Source organism: Rousettus aegyptiacus, unplaced genomic scaffold (assembly GCF_014176215.1).
Source record: "Rousettus aegyptiacus isolate mRouAeg1 unplaced genomic scaffold, mRouAeg1.p scaffold_m13_p_14, whole genome shotgun sequence".
Classification (NCBI taxonomy): Eukaryota; Metazoa; Chordata; class Mammalia; order Chiroptera; family Pteropodidae; genus Rousettus; species Rousettus aegyptiacus.
Genome location: NW_023416289.1, coordinates 36711721 through 36733531, shown reverse-complemented (window position 1 = coordinate 36733531; position 21811 = coordinate 36711721). Strand labels below are relative to the sequence as shown.

At 37.6% G+C, this 21811-nt stretch overlaps 2 pseudogenes; both read left to right on the top strand.

Annotated features, from left to right (window-relative positions):
- The first annotated feature begins 5157 nt into the window (after nt 1-5157).
- Nucleotides 5158-21528, top strand: LOC107506343 (annotated as a pseudogene).
- On the top strand, nt 11096-11214 carry LOC118611886 (annotated as a pseudogene).
- Nucleotides 21529-21811: the final 283 nt, after the last annotated feature.

The window sequence follows — 21811 nt, the reverse complement described above, 5'->3', positions numbered from 1 at the left end:
GTTATAAATGATGCCATAAAAATAATTATAAGGCTACTATGAATAATTATATGACAACAAATTGGATGTGCAGGAAAAATGCATTAATCTCTATAAAAATAAAACCTACTTAGACTTTTCAGGAAGAAATTAAAAAACACACACAGAAGACTTAAAAGTAGTATGTTAAATTAGTAATAATAATTAAAAAAAAAAAACTCCAAACAAAGTAAAGCACTGGATTAGATGAATTTGCTGGATAATTCTAGTAACATTGTTTTTTAATACATCATATAAGTCGATGAGTATTTTTTTCAATTATATTTGGCATACAATAATATACCAGTTTCATGTGTACGGCATAGTGATCAGAGCTCCACATAATTCACAAAGTGATCACCCCCACTGAAACTAATACTCCTCTTCCCCTTTACATATTTATTACAACATTATTAACCATATTCTCCATGCTACACTCTACATCTCCATGTCTATTTTGTACCTATCCATTCCCAAAGCCATACTGAGAAAAAAGAACAAAGCTGGAGAAATCGCTCTGCCCAACTTCAAAGCAACAGTAATCAAAACAGCGTGGTATTGACAGAAAAACAGACATATGGACAAGTGGAACAGAATCGAGAGTCCAGAAGTAAACCCATATCGATATGAGCAAATAATTTTCAAAAAAAGAGCCAAAAACATACAGTGGAGAAAGTCTTTAATAAATAGTGCTAGAAAAACTGGAAAGCCACCTGCAAAAGAATGAAATTAGAATGTTGTGTATCACCATACACCAAAATTAATTCAAAATAGATTAAAGACCTGAATGCAAGACCTGAAACAATAAAATGCATAGAAAAAAACATAGGAACTAAACTCAAGGACCTTGGACTTAAAGAGAATCTCATGAATTTCACCTCAAAGTCAAGGGAAGTAAAAACAAAAATAAACGAATGGAATTGCATCAAGCTAAAAAGCTTCTGCATAGCAAAAGAAACTGTCAACAAGGTAAATAGACAAGCATCTAAATGAGTAAATGTATCGCAAGCAACACCTCTGATAAGAACCTAAAATCCAAAATATACAAAGAACTCATACAACTCAATAACAACAATTTAAAAAATGATCCAATCAAAAATGGGCAGAGGTCCTGAACAGACATTTCTCCCAAGAAGATATACAAATGGCCAACGAACATATGAATAGATGCTCATCATCGCTAGCTATTAAAGAAATGCAAATTATAACCACATGAGATACATCTCACACCTGTTAGATTAGCTAGAAATGTTGCAGAACAAAACAAGACCAGCAAGAAACCAAGCACTACTCGGAGAATTTGAGAACTCAGGTTTATTATGCTGGTGGTCCCAGAAGAGCTGGCGCTCGGAAGATCTAAGGCCCATGCTCAGGGATAACCTTACTTTTATAGGGTTTAACAAGCAAAGGCAATACATTTGTTATCTAGACAGAACAAGCAAAGGGGAGGATGAGTCTTCCATTGATCTCAAGATCACTCTGCCCTTCAGCCTATGCAGCAAGCATGTCTACAGAAGCAGAACGAAAAGCTGATTACTAGGTTAGCCATTTGAGTGGAAAACTCCTCTTCATAATCAACAGGACAAGTAATAACAAGTGTTGGAGAGGATACAGAGAAGGAACCCTCATATACTACTGGTGGGACTGCAAATTTGTACAGCCACTATGGAAAACAGTGTGGAAGTTCCTCAAAAAACTAAGAATTGATCTACCATATGATCCAGCAATTTCTCTACTGGGTATTTACCCCAAAGACTTAAAAACATATATCTGAAAAGATATGTGCATATTGATGGTCATAGCAGCATTATCCTTGGTGGCCAGGACACAGAAGCAGCCAAAGTGTCCTATAATAAATGACTGGATAAAGCAGCTGTGGTACATGTATATAGAATGGAATGCTACTCAGTCATAAGAAGAGATGAACTACTGCAATTTGCAACAACATGGATGGACCTCAAGATAACCATGCTAAAGTGAAATAAAAGACAGGAAAGATTGAAAACCACATGGTATCACTTATATGTGGGATATAAACCTAAAAGCAATAAAGGAACAGGAGAAACAGAGACTCATGGACATGGATAAATAGACTAATGGTTACCACTGGGGAGGCTGGGGGAGGGTAGAGGTAGATGGGGTAAAAGGGGTGAAATATGTGGTGACAGAAAGAAATCTACCTATGGGTAGTGAGCACACAATGCAATATATATATGCCTTACTTGAATTTATACTGGAAACTTACTAGATTTCATTAACCAATGTCACTATAATAAATAAATTTAACAATAAACAAAATTCTCCAGAGCAAAGCCCAAGATAGCTCAAGGCGCGACCCCAACACGATTATTGTCTTTTTCGGTTCACTTCCAGGTGTCTGCGCATGCTGGGCTCTCACCGCGCCCCACTTTAATGCTCCTGTGCTTCTCATGGCTACACACCTACCTACACAGGTTTCATCTCTTCCCTGTTAATGTGCAGGCCAGTTTCTGCCCAGCCCTCCCCTTGTGGATTTTCTCTTCACTGATCCCGCCCCTGAGTCTGTTCCCAGACTATTCTTCCTCCGTGGTCAGGCAGCGACCCCAGGAAGCCCGCCTCTTCCCTCCCAGCGCCATGTTTTACCAACTCGGGAACAGGGGATCCGGCAGCAGAAATTACACTGCCCAGCGTGAGTTTCCGAATTTCTAGCTTAAGCCTGCGTTTCTCAACTCTCCCTTTTTCATACAGGGGCCAGTGGCCGTGGACCTTATCGTCCCCGTAGTCGGCCTGTCCCTTTTTAAATTCCGGGGTCGCCGTAGGGGCCAGGCACGTCCCCTGGCGCGTGAAATGGTTCCTGGGCTGCTCCTTGCCCTCGCTTCTCCGTCTTAGGTCCACGTAACCTGCCCTGCGCCTCGGTTTCCTTGCTAAAATCCTTCCTTGACCTTACTGCCCGAGGTCCGTTAGGCGCCCTCACAGCATTCAGTGAGGTGGATTCGGGGCCCATCCTCACCTTGCGGTCCCTGAGGCCGCGCGGGCCATCCCGGCCCAGGAGACGCGGCGTCCTCTCCCCAGTGCTGGCATTCTGGAGACCCCACCCCTCTTCTGAGACAGCGAACCCGCCCTGTTTTCGCGTCCCTCTCAGGCCCAGTCCTTCTGCTCCTCAGATCTCTGCTTTGTAGCGCCCCTTCCTCTGACTCCGCAGTTATGCGCTTAACTTGTTCCACCCTTTGGTCTCCCATCCCATGTTCTACCCCACTGAAAAATGTGCTTCCTGGGGAGGCAGGCGTCTTATTACATCCCACTGTTTCTGTGCGGCCAAGGAGTGGGGAGGAACCGGTCCTGGAGAGGGAAATAAAGTAAGTGAGGGAAGAAGAGTGAGAACAGATGCCAATGTGGAGAATGAGTGAGGGATTTGTAAGGAGATAGTGAGAGCGAAAGTAACAGGAGTGGAAAATAGAAATTCAGAGAAAATTGGAATTTCCAGAGAGGAGATGGTGAGCAAATGGAGGATCCTGTAGTGGAAGAAGAGGTTCTGTACTGAATCAGGAATTCTTAACTGTGCAGTAATGGTGAGTGGGTAGTCACACCCAAGGCCTGTGACTTTAATGAAAGATTTTGAATGCAGCCTTGTCCATTATTATACATTCAGGTAAATACACCTTCGATGTGCCAGAAGTTAAACCCCTCCAGACTTGACCACCCTGGAGACCGCATCATTTGGTTACTGTAATAATTACAGTGCGATTCTATCCCTGCCTCACTTTCTCTCACATTCATGTAATCTATCTTACGTTCCTTTTTTTTTTTTTTTTTAACTGCATGAAAGTGCAGAATTGATCTGGGTAGCATTTGAGAGCTTGCTTACCTGCATATATCATTAGTATGGTTCAAATACTCTTGAAACGTTAGGACAGAGGAACAAAATGAGCCAATGGTTATAAAGAGAGAAAGAAAAAATGGCAGTAGAGGTACAGAAGGAGGGAGGGAAATTCATAGTAGTGAAGAAAGGGGGGAGTCCTATTTAGAGTATATATCCAAAGGATACGAAATTGTATTTTGAAAAGTTACCTGCACTCCCATGCACATTACTAGATTATTCACAACAGCCAAGATTGACAAATGAATAGAGAATATAAACGTGATACAGATATTTAAAGACACAAATATTATTTAGCCATAAAAATGGAAGAGGGAATGAACAACATACTTGAAACTAGAGATTATGCTAAGTGAATTAAGCCAGAGTAAGACAAATACTGCATGATCTTGCCAAATATGCTATCTTGAAGTCAAACTCAAAACCAGAGAGAATGATGGTTACCAGGGCCTGGGAGTCCTGAAAATGAAGCAATGGTGGTCAAATGATACAAACTTTCAGTTCTAAAATCAATAACATGTGGCTGCCTAACATATGGTGAGTACAGTTCATCATACTGTATTGTATGCTTGAAATTTGCTGAGATAAGTCCTAAGTGTTCTCACCACACATACATAAAAAAGTCATGTGAGTTGATGGTTATCAGTTGGTTCTGATATTTTACATTGTATATGTATTTTAAATGTTGGTATACTCCTTAAACACCCATAATTTGTATTTATCCGTTATGCCTCAACAAACCTAGGAAGGAATAAGCAGGTGAGAGATGTACTAGTGTTGCCTGGTCTAGACAGTGTTGAATCCTGCTTCACATTACATTGCTAAGACTTTTTGCTGTAACATCTTTTGTACCCCCTGAGTAGAAAGTGTCATTGAAATAATTGGAGTGGGCCCAGCCTCAATAATACTTAAGTGCTTCAGGTGATTCTAATCTGTATCCATCATTGAGCAGTAAGGCTCTGGGTCCTCCATTTTGGGGGGCTGAGATCTGGTGTGAGGGGGTTCTGTTCTGCATTGGGTTAGATCAGAGCCAGGTCTGTAACCTGAAGGACAGTGTCAGGTCAGCCAAGGTCCCCACTGCTGCAGTGAGTGTCATCTGAAGAAAGGGAGGGGAAACTTCATTTGTTGGTCTCTGAGGAGCAGTTTACTGTTTCTAAATGCACCGTATGGCAGGGGCAGCAGATACTATCTTTTCCATGTGGTGAAGTCTTCCTGTGTGCACGGTGGTGGCACAGGAAGGTGGTATGATGATAAACAGTGTATTATCAACTTTCCAGATTGACTTGTAGACTTGTTGCATGAGGAAGAAGCCCAGAAGAGGAAGAGGAGGAAAGAAAAGGTCAGCAATGGCTCTTTCTCAGGTAAAGTCATATTCTCAGTTGATTGTTGTGTCTGTCCTTCCTGGAATGCCCTTTGACTTGCTGATCTTCTATGACTCTAAATTGTTCTGCCTAATGTTTGTTCATACTCAACCTGGGCCTTACTCAGTTCCTCTCTTCTCTAGTTAGATTTCATTTTACCATAATCCAGTAACATGGTACTTGTGAAGAAGTTCCACTGGGCATTGTCCTGGGCAGGGTTTTACAGCATTGGATTTGAGACCGGTTGTGGGCTTCATGGTGTCAGTGCCATTGGGCAATGGGGATTGTTCAGCAGCCATATTTGGATGCGCTCTCACCTCTCTCAACCAGGATAAAAGGATGCATGTAGACATAGTGGCAGTCACAAATACCTTAGTTCTGGAAAAGGGACCAATAGGCAAAAACCTTTTTGACTGCTTTTATGATGCATTCGAAACTAAAGGAATGAGTCACCGACTTCAAAGTCTTCATGATTGGGAATAGAGTGGAAAGTTCACAGACATTGGTGACAGAGAGTGTTTTATTCCATTATCCATTTTAAAATTGGAAATCACCTGCAATATCAGTTGGAGAGTCTTTAGATCATTTTTCTCACATTTCTTGGAGGTTGCATTTTCATCCTATGGATCGTATCCTTTGACATACAGAAGTTTCTTTTTGATACAGGTAAGGTTCCAGCTTCATTCTTTATCATGTAGATATCCAGTTTTTCTTGCACAATTTAGCGAATGGACTTTTCTTCATTGTATTGTCTTAGTTGGCATATATGCAGGGGTTTATTTCAGGGTATTCTCTTTTGTTTTATTGGCTCATGTATTGGCTCATGTATCTAGATTAATGCCGGTGTCCCACCGACCTGATTATACTTTGTAATATGTTTTTTGGTCTCAAAAAGTGATGCCTCTGACTTTTTCTATTTTCAGAGTGTTTCAACAGTTTTCAGTCACTTTTTCTTTATTCCATGTGAATTCTAGTGCTTTTGGTTTTTTTCCAGAATTGCATTTGGAATTTTGATGGTGGTCCCATCAGATCTGTAGAGCACTTTGGGTAGTAGCATAGACATTTGAACAACATTAAGTCCTGCAGTCCATGAGTAAGGAATGTCTTTCTGTTTATCTGTACATCCTTTGATTCCTTTTAGCAATGTTTTGTAATTTCCAGTGTATAAGTCTTTCACTTTCTTGGCTATGTTTATTCCTATGTATTTTATCCTCCCTAATGCTATGATTAATTGGATTGTTTTCTTAAGTTTCTGTTAGGATTGTTCATTAGAACTTTCCTTAAGTAATTTCTTAGTTGTAACATTTTTTGCATGTGTGTAATCTCTGGTATTCTACATGTAAGCTCGTTTCATGTGCGAAAAAGAATTTTCCTTCTTTTCAATTTGGATGACTTTTTTATTTTTCTTGTTTAATTGCTCTATCTAGGACTTCTAGTACTTTGTTGAGTAGTAATGCTGAGATTATGCATCCTTGCCTTTCTCCTCATCTTAGAGCTAAAGCTTTCAGACACACAGCATTGTGTATTCATTCTCTTAATGTAGATTAGTTGATCCTTGTTACTTTTTACAATTGTAAGTTGTTTCATGGTTTATTCTTTTTTTTTTTTTTTTGAGGTGTAAAAGTAGATTTCTGATTTGAAATTATTCTTTTTTAATGTAAATACCACTTAGCACTTCTTAGTGTTGCTATCACTGCATCCTGTTGATTTTTGTATTTTCACTCTTGTTTTCATCCAGATTTTAAAAATTTCTCTTGTGATTTCTTTGAGCTACTGGTTGTTTAAGAATGACTTGTTCTTTTTCCACATTTTGTGGATTTTTCTGAGGGTTTTTTTTGCTATTTGTTTTTAATGTCATTTCCTTGTGGTTAGAAAGGATACTTTTTAGGATTGCAATTTATAAACAATTTTTCATATTTTTGTTGCGGCTAACATGTGGTTGGTCATGGAGAATGTTTTATGTGTGCTTGAGAACAGTGTGTTTTCTGCTGGTGCTGGATGGAGAGTTCTGTATATGTTTGTTAAACTCCATCATTCTATAGGGTTATCAAGTGTTATGTTTCCTTATGGATGTTGTGTTTGGTTGGTGTATCCATGACTAAAACTGAAATACTGAGGTCTCATGCAATTACGGTGCTGGTGCCTATTTTTACCTGGATTTCTGTTCACAGTTATCTCATATATTTGGAGGTTCTAATGATTTATGCATCCATATTTATAATTGTTATAACTTCTTGGTAAATGGACCCTTTTACCATTATAATGTCCTTTTCATCTTTTCAGTTTTTGTCTTTGTTTTTTCTCATACAATATACCCACTTGGCTCTCTTTAGGGTATGGTTTGCATGGAATATCTTACTTCCTCCTCTTATTAATAACCAATCTTTATACTTTCATTCGTGAATATTAACAGTTCTATGCTTTGACTCTGTCTCCCTCAATCTATTTTTCCCTCTTTTTTGTTCTGGTTTCTGCTGAGATAGGAGCTCTGGTCATCCCCCTTTCTTTACTATAATTTCAATGCAAATGCATCCACTGTTTTTTGCTATTCAAAATGTTTGGCAGATGTTTCTGGTTAATTACAAGTTTTTCTCCAATTTCATTTTTGTTTTGATTTCTAATTACTGAAGAAATTTTTCAAGTGACCACAAGTGTGAGAATTTTTGAAATCTTGATCTGTTAAATTGATTTATAACAATCTTGAATTTTCATTTTATGGGTAGAATAAACCAGTACACTATTTGGCTTTTGTTAAAGCCTACATGTCTAAATGTCAATAGATAAATTTGTGTTTATGTGTTTCATTGAGTATTTTATAGAAACTGGAGTTAGGTAGTCTATATTTTCAGTTGTATAATTTTAACTAGCCTCCTTTATTAGGCAATCTTGAAAAATGAGAATAAGTACCCCTGATACATTTTTATTAACCCAAGATGCTGAAATGCACATGATAAAAACAGCAATGTATAAAGTCATCCAAAAATATGTCAAGAAATAAATTTTCATGTAATTGGTTTGTTTATATAAATGTGCATGCGTGCATGCATGTTTTTTACAAAAGTGTATGATTTTTATAAAAACTCATTTCATAAGTAAGTTTTATATTTTTTAGCAGTGGCAACAATATCTTAAACATTTGTTATGGCCTTAATTTTTGTCAATGCTATCATGTTAATGATTTAACTAGAAGTAAAGATACCTCATGTGCGTGTGTGTACCTGTGCAAATGTAATGACCTTGTTTGTGGTTCAGTGTCATTAACCTTGAACTTGCTTTCATTTTCTGAGAGGACACTTTGTCAGAGCACTTATGAGCTCTGTCTGTTACATAACTGTTTGATTTTTTTTTTTTTTTTTTTTTTTTTTTTTTTTTTAGATTCAGTCTAAATCCCAGCACTAAGTTCAGGTGTTTGCTGGATCAGATCTTAGATTTTGACCTGATTTGAGTATTGTAGATTTTCTTACACATTTTCTCCTCTGTATGATGGGAACAGGTTTGACTGTAGTGAGCTGTTAGGTTGATAACAAGTTAAAATATGTAAAGCATAATGCATATAGGATGTGCTCAGAACGTTTATTCATGGCTGTTGTTATCACAATTTAAGACTCTGAATTTTTTTTAAAAGACGTTGTGGACTTTGTCATCTCTCAAGACACTTCTCATGCTCTAGCTCATGCAGACAGTGAATATCACTCAATGTGTAGAACATAACATCTAAGCCTTCTTTGTAGACAGCCCGGTGTTGAATTTTAATTGTAATTTAATGTATCGTTTGAAAAAATGAGAGGCCCTCCCTGAATTATGGGCTGTCGTAACCTTTTATGGGAAAGTAATAGAAAACAACATTGCAGACACATAACGTGCTCAAAATTATCCCAAGCGGATCTGTCAGAACTCTCCACCTGCATTGATTTTTTATGTCTCCTCTCCTCATTCTGAGTGAAGGTAAGAACTGTCACCATTTCCCCTTGCTAAAATGTGCTTTCCTTTCAGGAATGGTTGACATTCAGTGATGTATTTATAGAATTCTCTCAGGAGGAGTGGGAGTGCCTGGCACCAGCTCAGCGTGCATTGTACAGGGAGGTGATGTTGGAGAGCTACCAGAACCTGCTCTTCCTGGGTGAGGATGACTTCCCTCCAGAGTCAAAATCTGTCCCGGGGGTCTCTTCCTTTCCCTTGGGTGCTTCTTGGGAGACTCTGGCTGCATGACTGAGATCGAAACTCTGTTTACTGGAACATAAGGTAGCATCAGGGAATTTAACCTCGCCATTTTGCAGGTGATCTGCCCACTTTGTGTTACATCAGGGGTCATTCCAGAGTTTAAGTGTTTATATAAAGTCCTAAAGCAAACCTAAAATACCTGATTCGTTGTTTTCTCTTCTTACATATTGATTGAATAGCTTTTGGAAGAGAGCTCGCTATCTGCACATGACTGCTCTGTATGCACAGAAGGAAGCAAGAAATCAATGGATTCAGGAACTGTGTTTCTCTATCTGTACTATTCTTATTCCTCAGTTGAACAGAGATTGGGGATTCTGGAAAAACTACAGGTCTTCATATTTATTTCTTCTTATGTGCAGGAATTTCTCTTTCTGATCTGCATATTGTCTCCTTTTTGGAGCGAGGGAATGTGCCCTGGACTCTGGAGAGCAAGTCAAAAAGAGCACAAAAACCAAATCAGTGGGAACATACTGAACGTGTTAACACAGGTACGAGCTCAGGAAGAGAGAGAGAAGGCCACTGCCTTCATAGAGTTTGCAAACTCACCCCAAGGGAAAAAGTTCTGTGAGCAAACAGTTTATTTCTAGGGAACCCTTAAAGGAAAATTTTCTTCTTTCCAAGTTACCACTCTACCCTTTAATGTGTAAAAGCTATTCCTTCATTCTTAGTGGGGTTGCAGTTGTAACAGATGAAGGCAGAATCTTTATCATGATCTCAGCACTGTTCTGTGGCCCCTGGAATGTCTTTGGTTTCTTGACTTAAGGAGCATAGTGCACGCTCTCTCACATGGTCTCTGTCACTCTGGTGTCTCCTTCTGACTGGATTTCATCAGATGCTTGTTTCTCAGTCCATACAGAGCAGAGCTGAGGCCTTGCAGTCTGGGGCCCTGGACCTGTCCCAATCCTATCCTGGTATAACTGCTCTTTTCTAATTATTACTTGCCCTTTCTGGAACCACAATGTCCACATTGGTGTAGTGAATTAATACTTAAGTATTTTATTGTATTTTATGAGTAACTCAGCTGCTTTCTTGCACTTTAATGAATTCTTCTCCACCATCCTTTTAGCACCTATAATTTCTGCAAAATTTCTAAAATACTGGAATTTGCATCCTTGAGTGAACACAAGACTGTTTTGTTTCCATCTTTCTATCTGAATTTATATAGTGTACCTGCATCCTGTAGTCCTCCCTCCAGGTTCTGTCCTGTTGTCCTCTGGCACTTATTTGCTGTGCATGTTGCTGTCCATCTGTCTGCACATCAGCCTCCTCTGTGTGTCTCCATGTTACTTCCAGAAGATGTTCCTGCGTGTATCTGCTCCTGCTTAAAAGACCCTTGAATACTAGCCCTTTTGTGCTATAGGTCATTTCCTTCTTTTCTCCCAAAGATGCTTCTGAAGTGGAACTAATGAATTTTCAATAAGTGCCCTTCAAGTCTCATTGATTTATAATACTAATTATGTGTCTACTAATACATACAACGGGAGCTCCCCTGGCCTCATGTTTTTCTTTTTATTGTGATACAGCATAACATCGTTTAATATTCTTATGCTTCACAGAATTTACCTGCACCATATTTTGTTGTTTTTCTTTGAGTACAGATTTAATGGATTACCATGAGTATTTAAAAATTACTTGTTTCGTCTATGGCCATGCCACCGTGAACAAGCCCAGTCCCATCTGATTTCGGAAGCTAAGCAGGGTCAGGCCTGGTTAGTACTTAGATGGGGGACCACCAAGGAAGAACAGGTGCTATAGGAGTAAAAAAATAAAAAATAAGAGATTGTAAGCTGACAAGGTCCTTGCAATCTGAGGTCAACCAAAGGTTGCCTCCCCTAAAAAAATTAATTAAAATAAAATTACTTGTTTCTATTTTCCTCTTTCCCCAGCTCCTGGCAAACAGCGTCGTTAGTTTTCTAGTAATTTGACTATTCTAGATACTTCCCATAAATTGCATTATACAGCATTTGTCTGTTTGTGACTGGTTAGTGTCACTTAGCATAATATCCTCGGGTTATCCATGTCAGGGCAAATGACTGGATAAGTGACTATTTTTGCATGCCGAATTATATCTTGTTGTAGGTGTTTACCACGTTTTGTTTGTGCAGTCATCTCTCAGCAAGCATTTGGGTTATTTCTACCTCTATGTTATTATAAATAATGCTTCTGTGAACACAAGTATGCAAACATTTTTTTGAAATTCTGTTTTCAAGTTTTTTGTATATGTTCCCACAAGTCGAGTTGCTGGATCACACAGTGTGTCCATCTGTTCTCACTCCTATAACAGAGAACCCAAGTGGGTGGCCTATTAACAGCGGGAAAGTATTTCTCCTAGTTCTGGAACTAGAAGTCTGAGGTCAGGCCCAGCATGGTCAATTTGGAAGGAGGACCCTCTTCTTAGTTGCAAATGGCCGACTTCTCCTTGTGCCTTCTCAGGGCAAAAGGAGGGCTGGTCTCTGGTTTCTCAGGAGGATCCACTCTCATGACCCATTTACTTCCCACAGGCTCACCATTGTCATTGGAAGGATTTCAACCTTGAATTCTAGTAGGAGACCCATATTCAGTCTATAACGGATGGTAATTCAGTGTTTAATTTTCAAGGACCTGCCCTCATATGTTTCATGGACGCTATAGGATTTTACCTTCCCAAGAGCAATGCAGATGCCCATTTTTTCACATCTCCGACATTTGTTTTTTCCTGCTTTTTTGATAGTAGTCATAATGGGTGTGAGGTGATAGCTCATCCTGGTTGAGATGTGCATGTCCTTATGATTAGTGATACTTCATGTGTTTACACATCATCTCTAGAGAAATGTCTGCTCACGTCCCTTGCTCACTATTTAATCGAGACATGTTGGGTTGTTCATGGTGAAGATAGAAGTTTATGTGACTGTGATTTATAATAAAATGTATGTGGTATTCGACCCCATTTCTAAAATAGGTGTCTCATTCATAACCAGTCTCTTTTAATCACACCATTGTATATGTGAGTGAGGTGACTTTTGAAAATAGCTGATGTCGGGAAGGCTTCTTGTCAGGGGAGCCAACTATATAATTGGAGAGTTGGAAATTATACTCCCACCTTCTGAACTCTTGAGAGGGGAGAAAAGGCTAGAGATTCAGGCTCATCACCAATGGTCTATAATTTAATCAATCACTCCTATGTAATGAACTATAACCCAAAAGGAAGTGTTTTTGAATATTCTAGGTTAGTGAACCTCTGGTGACTGGAGAGAAGGTTGTGCTGAATGGGGCATGGAAGCTTCTAACGTTTCTTCCATAGGTTACCCAATGCATTTCTTCATCTGGTGGTTCTTGCCTTTATCCTTTCTCAGTAATTGAATGGTGTAGTCAATAAAATGTTATTTGATGCATATGATTTCCTAATACCATTTCCTATTTCATGGATTGGGTTTTCACTTAATTGACTGTGTCCTTAGATGCACAAGAGAGTGTTATTTTGGTGAAGTTCAGTTTACTTTGTTTACTTTGGTTTTGTGTTCTTTTGCTGTCATATTGGATAAATTATTGTTGAATCCAGTGTAAGATTTTTTTCTTATATGTTCTTCTAGGACTTTTATAATTTTTGGTCTTATGTTTTTTTGTCATATTTTTAGTTAATTTATTTTTATGGTATAAGGAATTGTTCTAAGTTTATTTATTTTATGTTTTATCTCATTTTTTCAACAACTTTGGTTGAACAGCCTGCTTTGATTTCATTGAGTCGTCTTGATAACCCTTTGGAATATCACTTGACCATGTATATTTCCATTTATTTTATTTATTTGTTTTTTTAATTTTTTCCCATCTTTATTGAAATATAAGACAATTAGTTGCTTGTATTTACATACTACAATTCAATGAGTATTTTTTTCAATTATGGTTGGCATACAATAATATACCAGTTTCAGATGTTACAGCATAGTGATCAGAGATCCACATAATTCACAAGGTGATCACCCCACTGAAAATAATACCTCTCTTCCCCCTTACATATTTATTACATTATTGACCATCTTCTCCATGCTGCACTCTACATCTCCATGTCTATTTTGCAATTACTCCTTTGTTATCCTTAATCCCAATCCCTTTGTGGGTTTTTTTGTTTTTGTTTTTTGTTTTTGCTATTCCCCAACCCCTTCCCATGTAGTAGCCCTCAAAATATTCTTTGTATTTATGAATTTATTTCCTTTTATTGTTGTTGTTATTTTGTTCTTTAGATTCCACATGTACGTGAAATCATGCAGTATTTGTCTTTAGCCAACCCATTTCATTCAGTGCAATACCCTTTAGGTCCATCAAGGCAATCTTTTTCAATCCCCTTCCTTGTAGTCTGTGTATATCTTTTAATCTGAAGTGAGTCTCTTGTAGGCAGTTCATGTAGGATTCTTGTTTTCTTATCCATTCAGCTTCCCTATCTTTTTGTTGGAGCACTTAATTATTTTCCATTTGAGGTACTTGTTGATAAATATGTAGTTGTTACTATTTTTTAAAACTGTTTTTCATATGTTTTTTCTTCTTAAAGAAGTCACTCCAACATTTCCTATAATACTGGCTTAGTGCCGATGAATTCCTTTAGCTAGTTTTTGTCTGGGAAGCTCTTTATCTATCCTTTGACTCTAAAAGATAGCTTTGCTGGATAAAATATTGGTTATAGATCCTGGGTTTTCATCACGTTGAATATTTTGTGTTAAGCCCTTCTGTCCTGCATGGTTTCTGTTGAGAAATCAGCTGCCAGTCTTCTGAATGCTCCCTAAAGGTAACTAACTGCTTTTTTCTTGCTGCTTTTAAGAGTCTCTCTTTGTATTTAACCTTGGTCATTTTAATTATGATATGTTTTTGTGTAGGCCTCTTTAGATTTCTCTTTCTTGGGACTCTCTGAGCTTCTTGGGGTTGTAGGCCTATTTCCTTCACCAGGTGAGGGAAATTTTCCATGATTATTCCTTAAAATAGCTCTTCAACATCTCCCCCCCCCCCACCCTGCCCTCCCCAGTACCTCTATGACACGGATATTTTTAAATTTAATAGTGTCCCATAGGCTTCTTAAATTATTATTATAGTCTTGGCTTCTTTTTTCTTGCCATTCTGATTGAGTGTCCTTGACTTTCCCATCCTCCATATAGATCATTTGATCTTCTTTATTCACTTTGTTTATTCCATTTAATATACTTCTCATCTCATAATGTGTTCTTCATTTATGACTGGTTCCCTTTTATAATTTCCATTTCCATTTTATGTTTCTTATCTCTTTATTAAAGTTCTCACTGAATTCATCTACAGTTCCCATAAGTTCATCGAGCATCTTTGTAACCAGTGTTTTGAACTGTGCACTTGTTAGATTGCTTGGCTCCATTTTCTCTGGATCTCTGTTCTGTTCTCTCCTATGGTTTCTGCTTCTTTACCTTCCCATTTTGGCTGCCTTTCAGTGTCTGTTTCTGTCTACTAAGCAAAGCTCTTAAGTCTCCCAGTCTTATTAGTGAGGGTTTGTGTAGTAGGTGTCCAGCGGCACAGTCCTGAGAAGGGTTTAGCTGCAGGCCAAATTTAGCCCCCGCCTGTGCCCCTCCAGGACCACCTGTTAAGATTCAGCAAGCAATCCATAGATGCTGTGCTTATAGTTGCCTCAAAAGGCCACATCGGAAACCGAGGTCATCTGCCACCAGTGGGAGACTTTGTGCTGCTCAGCAAGGGGCACCTGACTAAGGGAGGACACACCTGGATGTAGCTTGGATGGGGCCACAAGTTGGTGGAGGCAGAGTTTTAGGGAATCGTCTGGGCAGAGTGACCTCTATTTTCTAGTTTGATGTCTCAGCTATGGTGGCGCTGAGTCGACACACGGGAGCAGGGAGGGCTTAACAGAGAGGAACAATGGATACCACAGCACTTCTGTACAGAGTGAGTCTCGCCTTGGCCCTCACTCCAACAACTCAGTGTCCCCCTCTAAGTCTCTGGTGCCCCCTGCGCAGCCGAACATGCACTGGTGCTGAGAACTAACAGGTCCGTCGCCGGGAAAGTTCACTTATGAATTTAGCCCCTTTAAGAGGTGTCTGCAGCTGCTGGCTGCCACTGCTGTGGCCTCGGTTCCACTCAGCTGCTATAGATGGGCAGCCTTACGTCCTTGCCCATCCCACCTTTTACCGTTGCAGGGTGATTTCTTAGATTTCGCCCTAGTTGTATGGCTTGTTCATCTAGATCCCAGGCGATTTTTCTTGCTGTTTGCTCCTCATTTCTGTCACAACTTTAATTTGGTCGGCAGAGAGATGACAGAGCCTCTATCATTTATGCCATATCCTCTTCCCCTTTATTTTGGATGCCTTTATTTTATTCTGCTGCTCTCTGTCTTTATTCCAGTACCACATGTTTCGATTAGTTTAACTTCGAAATATATTTTGAAATATGGATTTTTGAGTCTTTGACTTTTGTTTTTCAAGTTAGGTTGTTCACGTAGAGACAAGAGTCTGTATGAACTTTAGGATGGATTTCTATATTTCTTTAAAAAGTGAATTCGTAAGTTTTTAAAGTTACTACATCGAACCTATCGATCACTTTGGCTGTTGTGGACACATTGACAATATTGTCTTCCAGTCAATAAACATGGAATGTCTTTCATTTTTTTGACTTTTTAAAAATGTCCAGTATTGTTTTTTGTTGACAGTACACCAATTTTCTCCTCCTTGTATTCAGTTATACTTTAAGTATTTTATTATTTTAGTATTTTTACTTTATCTTATATTTTACTTCATTTTTATTTTATGATATTGTATTAGACTTGTTACAGAATTTTTATGTTGATTATTCTTTGTTAATGTATAGAATCCAAATTGATTTTTGCATCTCGATTTTATATCTTGCAACTTCTATTTAATTTTTTGCCTTTTCCATGTAAAATTTCCAGTACTATTTTTTATTAAAACATGGAGAGGTGACATAGTTGTCTTGTTCCTGATGTTAAAAGGCTTTGTCTTTCACCATTGAGTACGATGTTAGTGTTAGGCTTGTCATATGGGTCCTCTTATTTTGAGGGAGCTGATTTTTATTCCTAGTTCAGTGAGTGTCTTTTATCATGAAAGGTTAATGTTTCTCAAGTGTTTTGCTGCATCAATTGAGGTGATCATTTATTCATTCTTATTCTGTGCAGTGTTACATTCATCAGTATTCATTAGAGCTATTAGTGTTTCTGTACTGTCTTTGTCTCACTTGGCTATTAGTGTAATTCTGACCTCCTGTAATGAGTTTGGAAAGGTTCACTCCTTTTCAGTTTTTTTGTGAGGGGTTTCAGGAACATTGGTGTTCATTATTTTTAAAACGTTGGGTAGAATTTTGCAGTGAAGTTTTATGTGCTTTTTACAAGTTATAGGTGTGTTCAGATTTTTTAATTCTTCAAAAGTCACCCTTGGTAGATGATTACTAAGAAACCATATTTAGGATGGATGGCTGTGCAACCCTATCATAGTGACACAGCTCAGCTGATGTATGTCCCTGGAAGTATTTGTTTCTAAGCTGCTGGTATTTGCTGTAAGCCTTTGTAATCTACTGCCTGGGTGGGCAGTCATGGTTCAGAACATGAGTCTGTAGGTCCAGGTTCTAATCCTGTTTCTCTCGCTTTCTATGTAAATGAGGTTTATGTACATTAACCCTGTGAGTCTACTTTCGTTAATTGAAAATATATAGGTAATTTCCCACAAGACTTTTTAAAGCACATTAGTGCTCTTAGACAGCTTAAGATATTGCATGTTTTATACTGAAGACTCAAAAGTTACTTTTATTTAATGAGAAATATCAACTTTGTTACATCTTTATTGTAAGATACACTTTTGCATGTATCATATTGTATGTTTTTATTTTGTAATATGTTCCCTCACCTTAATCAATTTTTGAAGCACAGACTATATTACATATACTGTGGGGGCAGTGTACTGGATGAGTAAATGGCCCTGCTATGGATTGTCTGTTATATAGCAGTCATAAAATTCTAATGGTGAGTTTTGGCTTCTTTTTAATATTCTTCTTTATAATGTTTTATATTTTCCTGACCTGATATTTTGTAAGTCAGTCCTTCCCGTGTCATTTTTAGTTCTCATATTTTATTTCTGGAAGTTCTTTCTTCATTCTTAAGGGAGAATATTTAGAATTTGACAGTTAACTTACTATAATATGGTTACCTGTTGTTTACTGCTGGTTTTCCCATGGATTTCTTGACTTTCCTTTGTTTACCTTTAGTTTGATATGTAGACGATGGTCTTTGAGCATGTATTATGTTCAAATATAATTAATATACACCATTTGTTGATGTTCTATAATACCTTTTCATAATGGGTCCAGATAGTTTTATAACAGACATTTTTAAAAAACTTTTATTTAAAAAAAAATGTTTTGTTGATGTTTTAATTTTCTTAGTGGGATATTTGTGGTACAGTTTTAGACTGTGTATATAGATTATTCTTTACATAATGTTTTGGGATATTTATCATAACATATATTGTCTATCACTTGGGATTTATTAATGTCCCATATATATGTAAAAATGTGTATGATACATTTTTCCTCAGTTATGAGATAGTGGTATGGTTACAGTTGTTACATGGTTTGGACTCATGGTTGAAAAATATAACCCTTTCCTTGAAAGCTAACATAAGTTTGCATGACATGAGTGTTTTTATCATAGGGTGTTTGAAACTAGGTTTCCCTGATATTAATTTGAATTTTATGCGACCACTATTTTTTTTTTTTTTTTTTGATTAAAAATCCTGTTTCTCTATTATTTTAGAAGTTTAAGGGTCATGTTTGGGAAGTTTCATAAATGTGTTTAGTATAACTTTACTTTTGGTGTAATGTTAGTTTTCAGTGTGAAACATTTACTTAAAAACGAATTAATAGAATAACTATGATTTCTTTACATTTTTGTAGATATCTATCCTTCATATGTGATCAAGAAATTAAAACCAACAGAAAACAGTAATGCAGGAGGAGTTCTCCAAACAATGATGTTTGGAACACATGAAAGCCATGTAATCAAAGATTTTTACTTCAGGGAAATCCGGGAACATACGCATGACTCTGTGTATCAGCAGAGAGTTGTTGAAAGAAATTACAAGGGAATGCCAATAACTCATAAAAAACTTCTCACTGATAGAAGAGGTAAACATGGTAGAGAGCATGCTGGAAATGAGCCTATTGAAAACAGGCTTGGTGTAAGTTTTCAGTCACATCGAGCCAATATGGAGATATTTCAGACTGAAGGGAACATTGATGAATGTCATCCAGCCAAGAAGTCTTTCAGTAATATGTCCTCTGTTTCCCTACTTCAGAGAGTTTTTCCTAGTGTCCAAGCCAGCGTTTGTACTATATATGAGAGTGATCCTAGGCATCCTTCAATGCTGACAAAAGACCTGAAAGCATCCAGGAAAAATTTTTACAAATGTAATGAGTGTGGCAAAGTGTTTAGTGTGCATTCATGCTTAACTAGCCATAAGTTTATACACACTGGAGAGAAACCTTACACATGTAATGAGTGTGGCAAAGCCTTTAGGGTGCGTTCAAGCCTCACTTACCATCAGTCAGTCCATCCTAGAAAGAGACCTTACAAATATAGTAAGTGTGGCAAAGCCTTTACTGTGCATAGAATCCTAAGTTACCATCAAGTAATTCATAGTAGAGAGAAATCTTACAAATGTAATGAGTGTGGCAAGGTTTTCAGTAACAAATCAAACCATGCTCGTCATCGAAGCATTCATACTAACGAAAGGCCTTACAAATGTAATCAGTGTGGCAAGCTCTTTAGTCAGAAATCATACCTAGCAAATCATCAGAGAATCCATACTGGAGAGAAACCTTACCAATGTAATGAGTGTGGCAAGGTTTTCCGTAACAAATCATACCTTGCAAGTCATCAGAGAACTCATACTGGAGAGAAACCTTACAAATGTAAAGAGTGTGGCAAGGTTTTCAGTAATAAATCAAACCTTGCAATTCATCAGAGAATCCATACTGGAGAGAAACCTTACAAATGTAATGAATGTGGCAAGGTGTTCAGTCAAAGATCACATCATGCATGGCATCAAATTGTTCATACTGGTGAAAGACCTTACAAATGTAATGAGTGTGGCAAGGTCTTTAGTCAGAAATCAAGCCTTTCAAGGCATCAGAGAATCCATACTGGAGAGAAACCTCACAAATGTAATGAGTGTGGCAAGGTTTTTCATAACAAGTCATATCTTGCAAGTCATCAGAGAATCCATACTGGAGAGAAACCTTACAAATGTAATGAGTGTGGCAAGGTCTTTAGTCAGAAATCAAGCCTTTCAAGGCATCAGAGAATCCATACTGGAGAGAAACCTCACAAATGTAATGATTGTGGCAAGGTTTTTCATAACAAATCATACCTTGCAAGTCATCAGAGAATCCATACTGGAGAGAAACCTACAAATGTAGTGAGTGTAGCAACATCTTTAGTCATACTTTACACTATGCAAGACATCTGAGAATACGTATTGGAGAGAAACCTTAATGTATTGAGTGGCAAAACCTCTAGTGTGAGTTCAACCTGAGTTTACCATCAGATACTTTATACTTGTGAGAGTTCTTAGAAATGAACTGGATGTGGCAAGGCTTTTAAGTATTACTTTAACTTAAGATGCACCAAATAGTTCATACATGCAAATGCCATGAATACAGCAAAATTTTACATAAGAGCCCACTCTTACAATCTATAGGAATATATATCCTTGTGAAAAAGCAAACAAATTAATGTGTGGCAATCTTCTTACTCAAGGATCAATGGTTGGGAAAAAGTTGGAGTGATTCATTACAATTGCAATGTGTGTGGCAAAACCATTAGAGTAAGTGTTATACAAGAACAGAGACTCCACAATGAAGAAAAGTCATGTGAATGTATAGGGTAGAGTCCTTATTTAGGCCTCACAATTGACTAGACATCAATTTATGTTTGATGGCAGAATTTATGTTTGAGAAACCATATAATGTGCATGTTAATGCTTTTTCTCAAAGACCAAAACTGGAACATTATAAGATTTGGAGACTAACCTTACAAATGTAGTTAATGCCATAGGCTTTTCATCAGATGTTTACATCTTCGGATATTAATGACAATTCATGCAGGACAAAAACTATACTAATATACTGAACATGGAAATGCTTCTAACCAACACAATGTCCTCAGGATTTATGCAATAATTCACACCAATGTAATGAATGTAGTGAAAATTTTAACCAATTCTCACAACTGACACAGTCAAGGATCCATATTAGCAATCACTTAGTCTCCAGTTTTCTGAGATTAGCCTGAGACGTTACATAGAAACATTATAAACCACATTATGTTAAAATTGAAAAGATGATGTATAACACAGGAACAAACAAGTCATTATCTTTAGTGTTTATAATACAGATATAGTTATTCTGTTTACTTGAAAACACTACATGACTATGAGTTTTAAGTCTGTTGATCTTCCATCTTCTAGGCCTTTTGTACTTATCTCTGGGAAGCACTTAGTACAGTAAAAGGGCCTACTTCTTTAGACATGGTTCATTCATATCCAGGTCTTATGGAAAAACAAGGGCACTGATTATAAAATTTATTGTTGTATGAATTAACATCAGGGAAGGCAGAGCGTAATGTAAAGCTATGCTCTGAGTCTTCATAGCAGCTCTGCTCAGTGTGCCTGCTTCTGGACAGGCCAGTCTTTCATAGGAAAGAAGGCTCCACCAACTGATGATGAAACAGCCCGACCGTCCAGAAATGAAGGACCTGGTCTTGTCATGGGAGGAAAGTGATTGGTGACTAGGAGGCTATTAGTGGTAGAAGTCATGCAGTAGAAATGGCAACTTCCTACATTGAATGGTAGTAGCTATTGTATATCAGAAATTAATGGAAAAGTTAGCTTATTCTTGGAAATTGTAGAGCGAGCAGGTGCATAAGAGGGGAACTGAATCAAAAGAACCAGAATAGTATGTGTGTGTATGGTTAACACTGAAGTGCTTGCATTACCTTTTGCCAGTTTTATTGGGACTATATCTTCAAGTTCATGTTTTAATGAATAAAATTTAGTCACTTTCTCATATTGTTGAGAGAATCATGTTCTTTTTTAACCAACACAGTTTTATCCCATCTCCATAGGGTACTTCATAACATAAATGAACAACGCAACATTGGTCTCTCGAGGTCAAAAGAATCTATAATTCCTTTCATTGTTGGGATCAAAGAACATACAATTTAGCAGTTGTATATTCATAATTTACACCTGAGATATTCTCTTCACATTTTAACCCATGGCATTTATGAGGCTATAATCAAAATAAGGATTTGCTTTGAATAAATCTGAAGTGAATGAAATTGTTTACT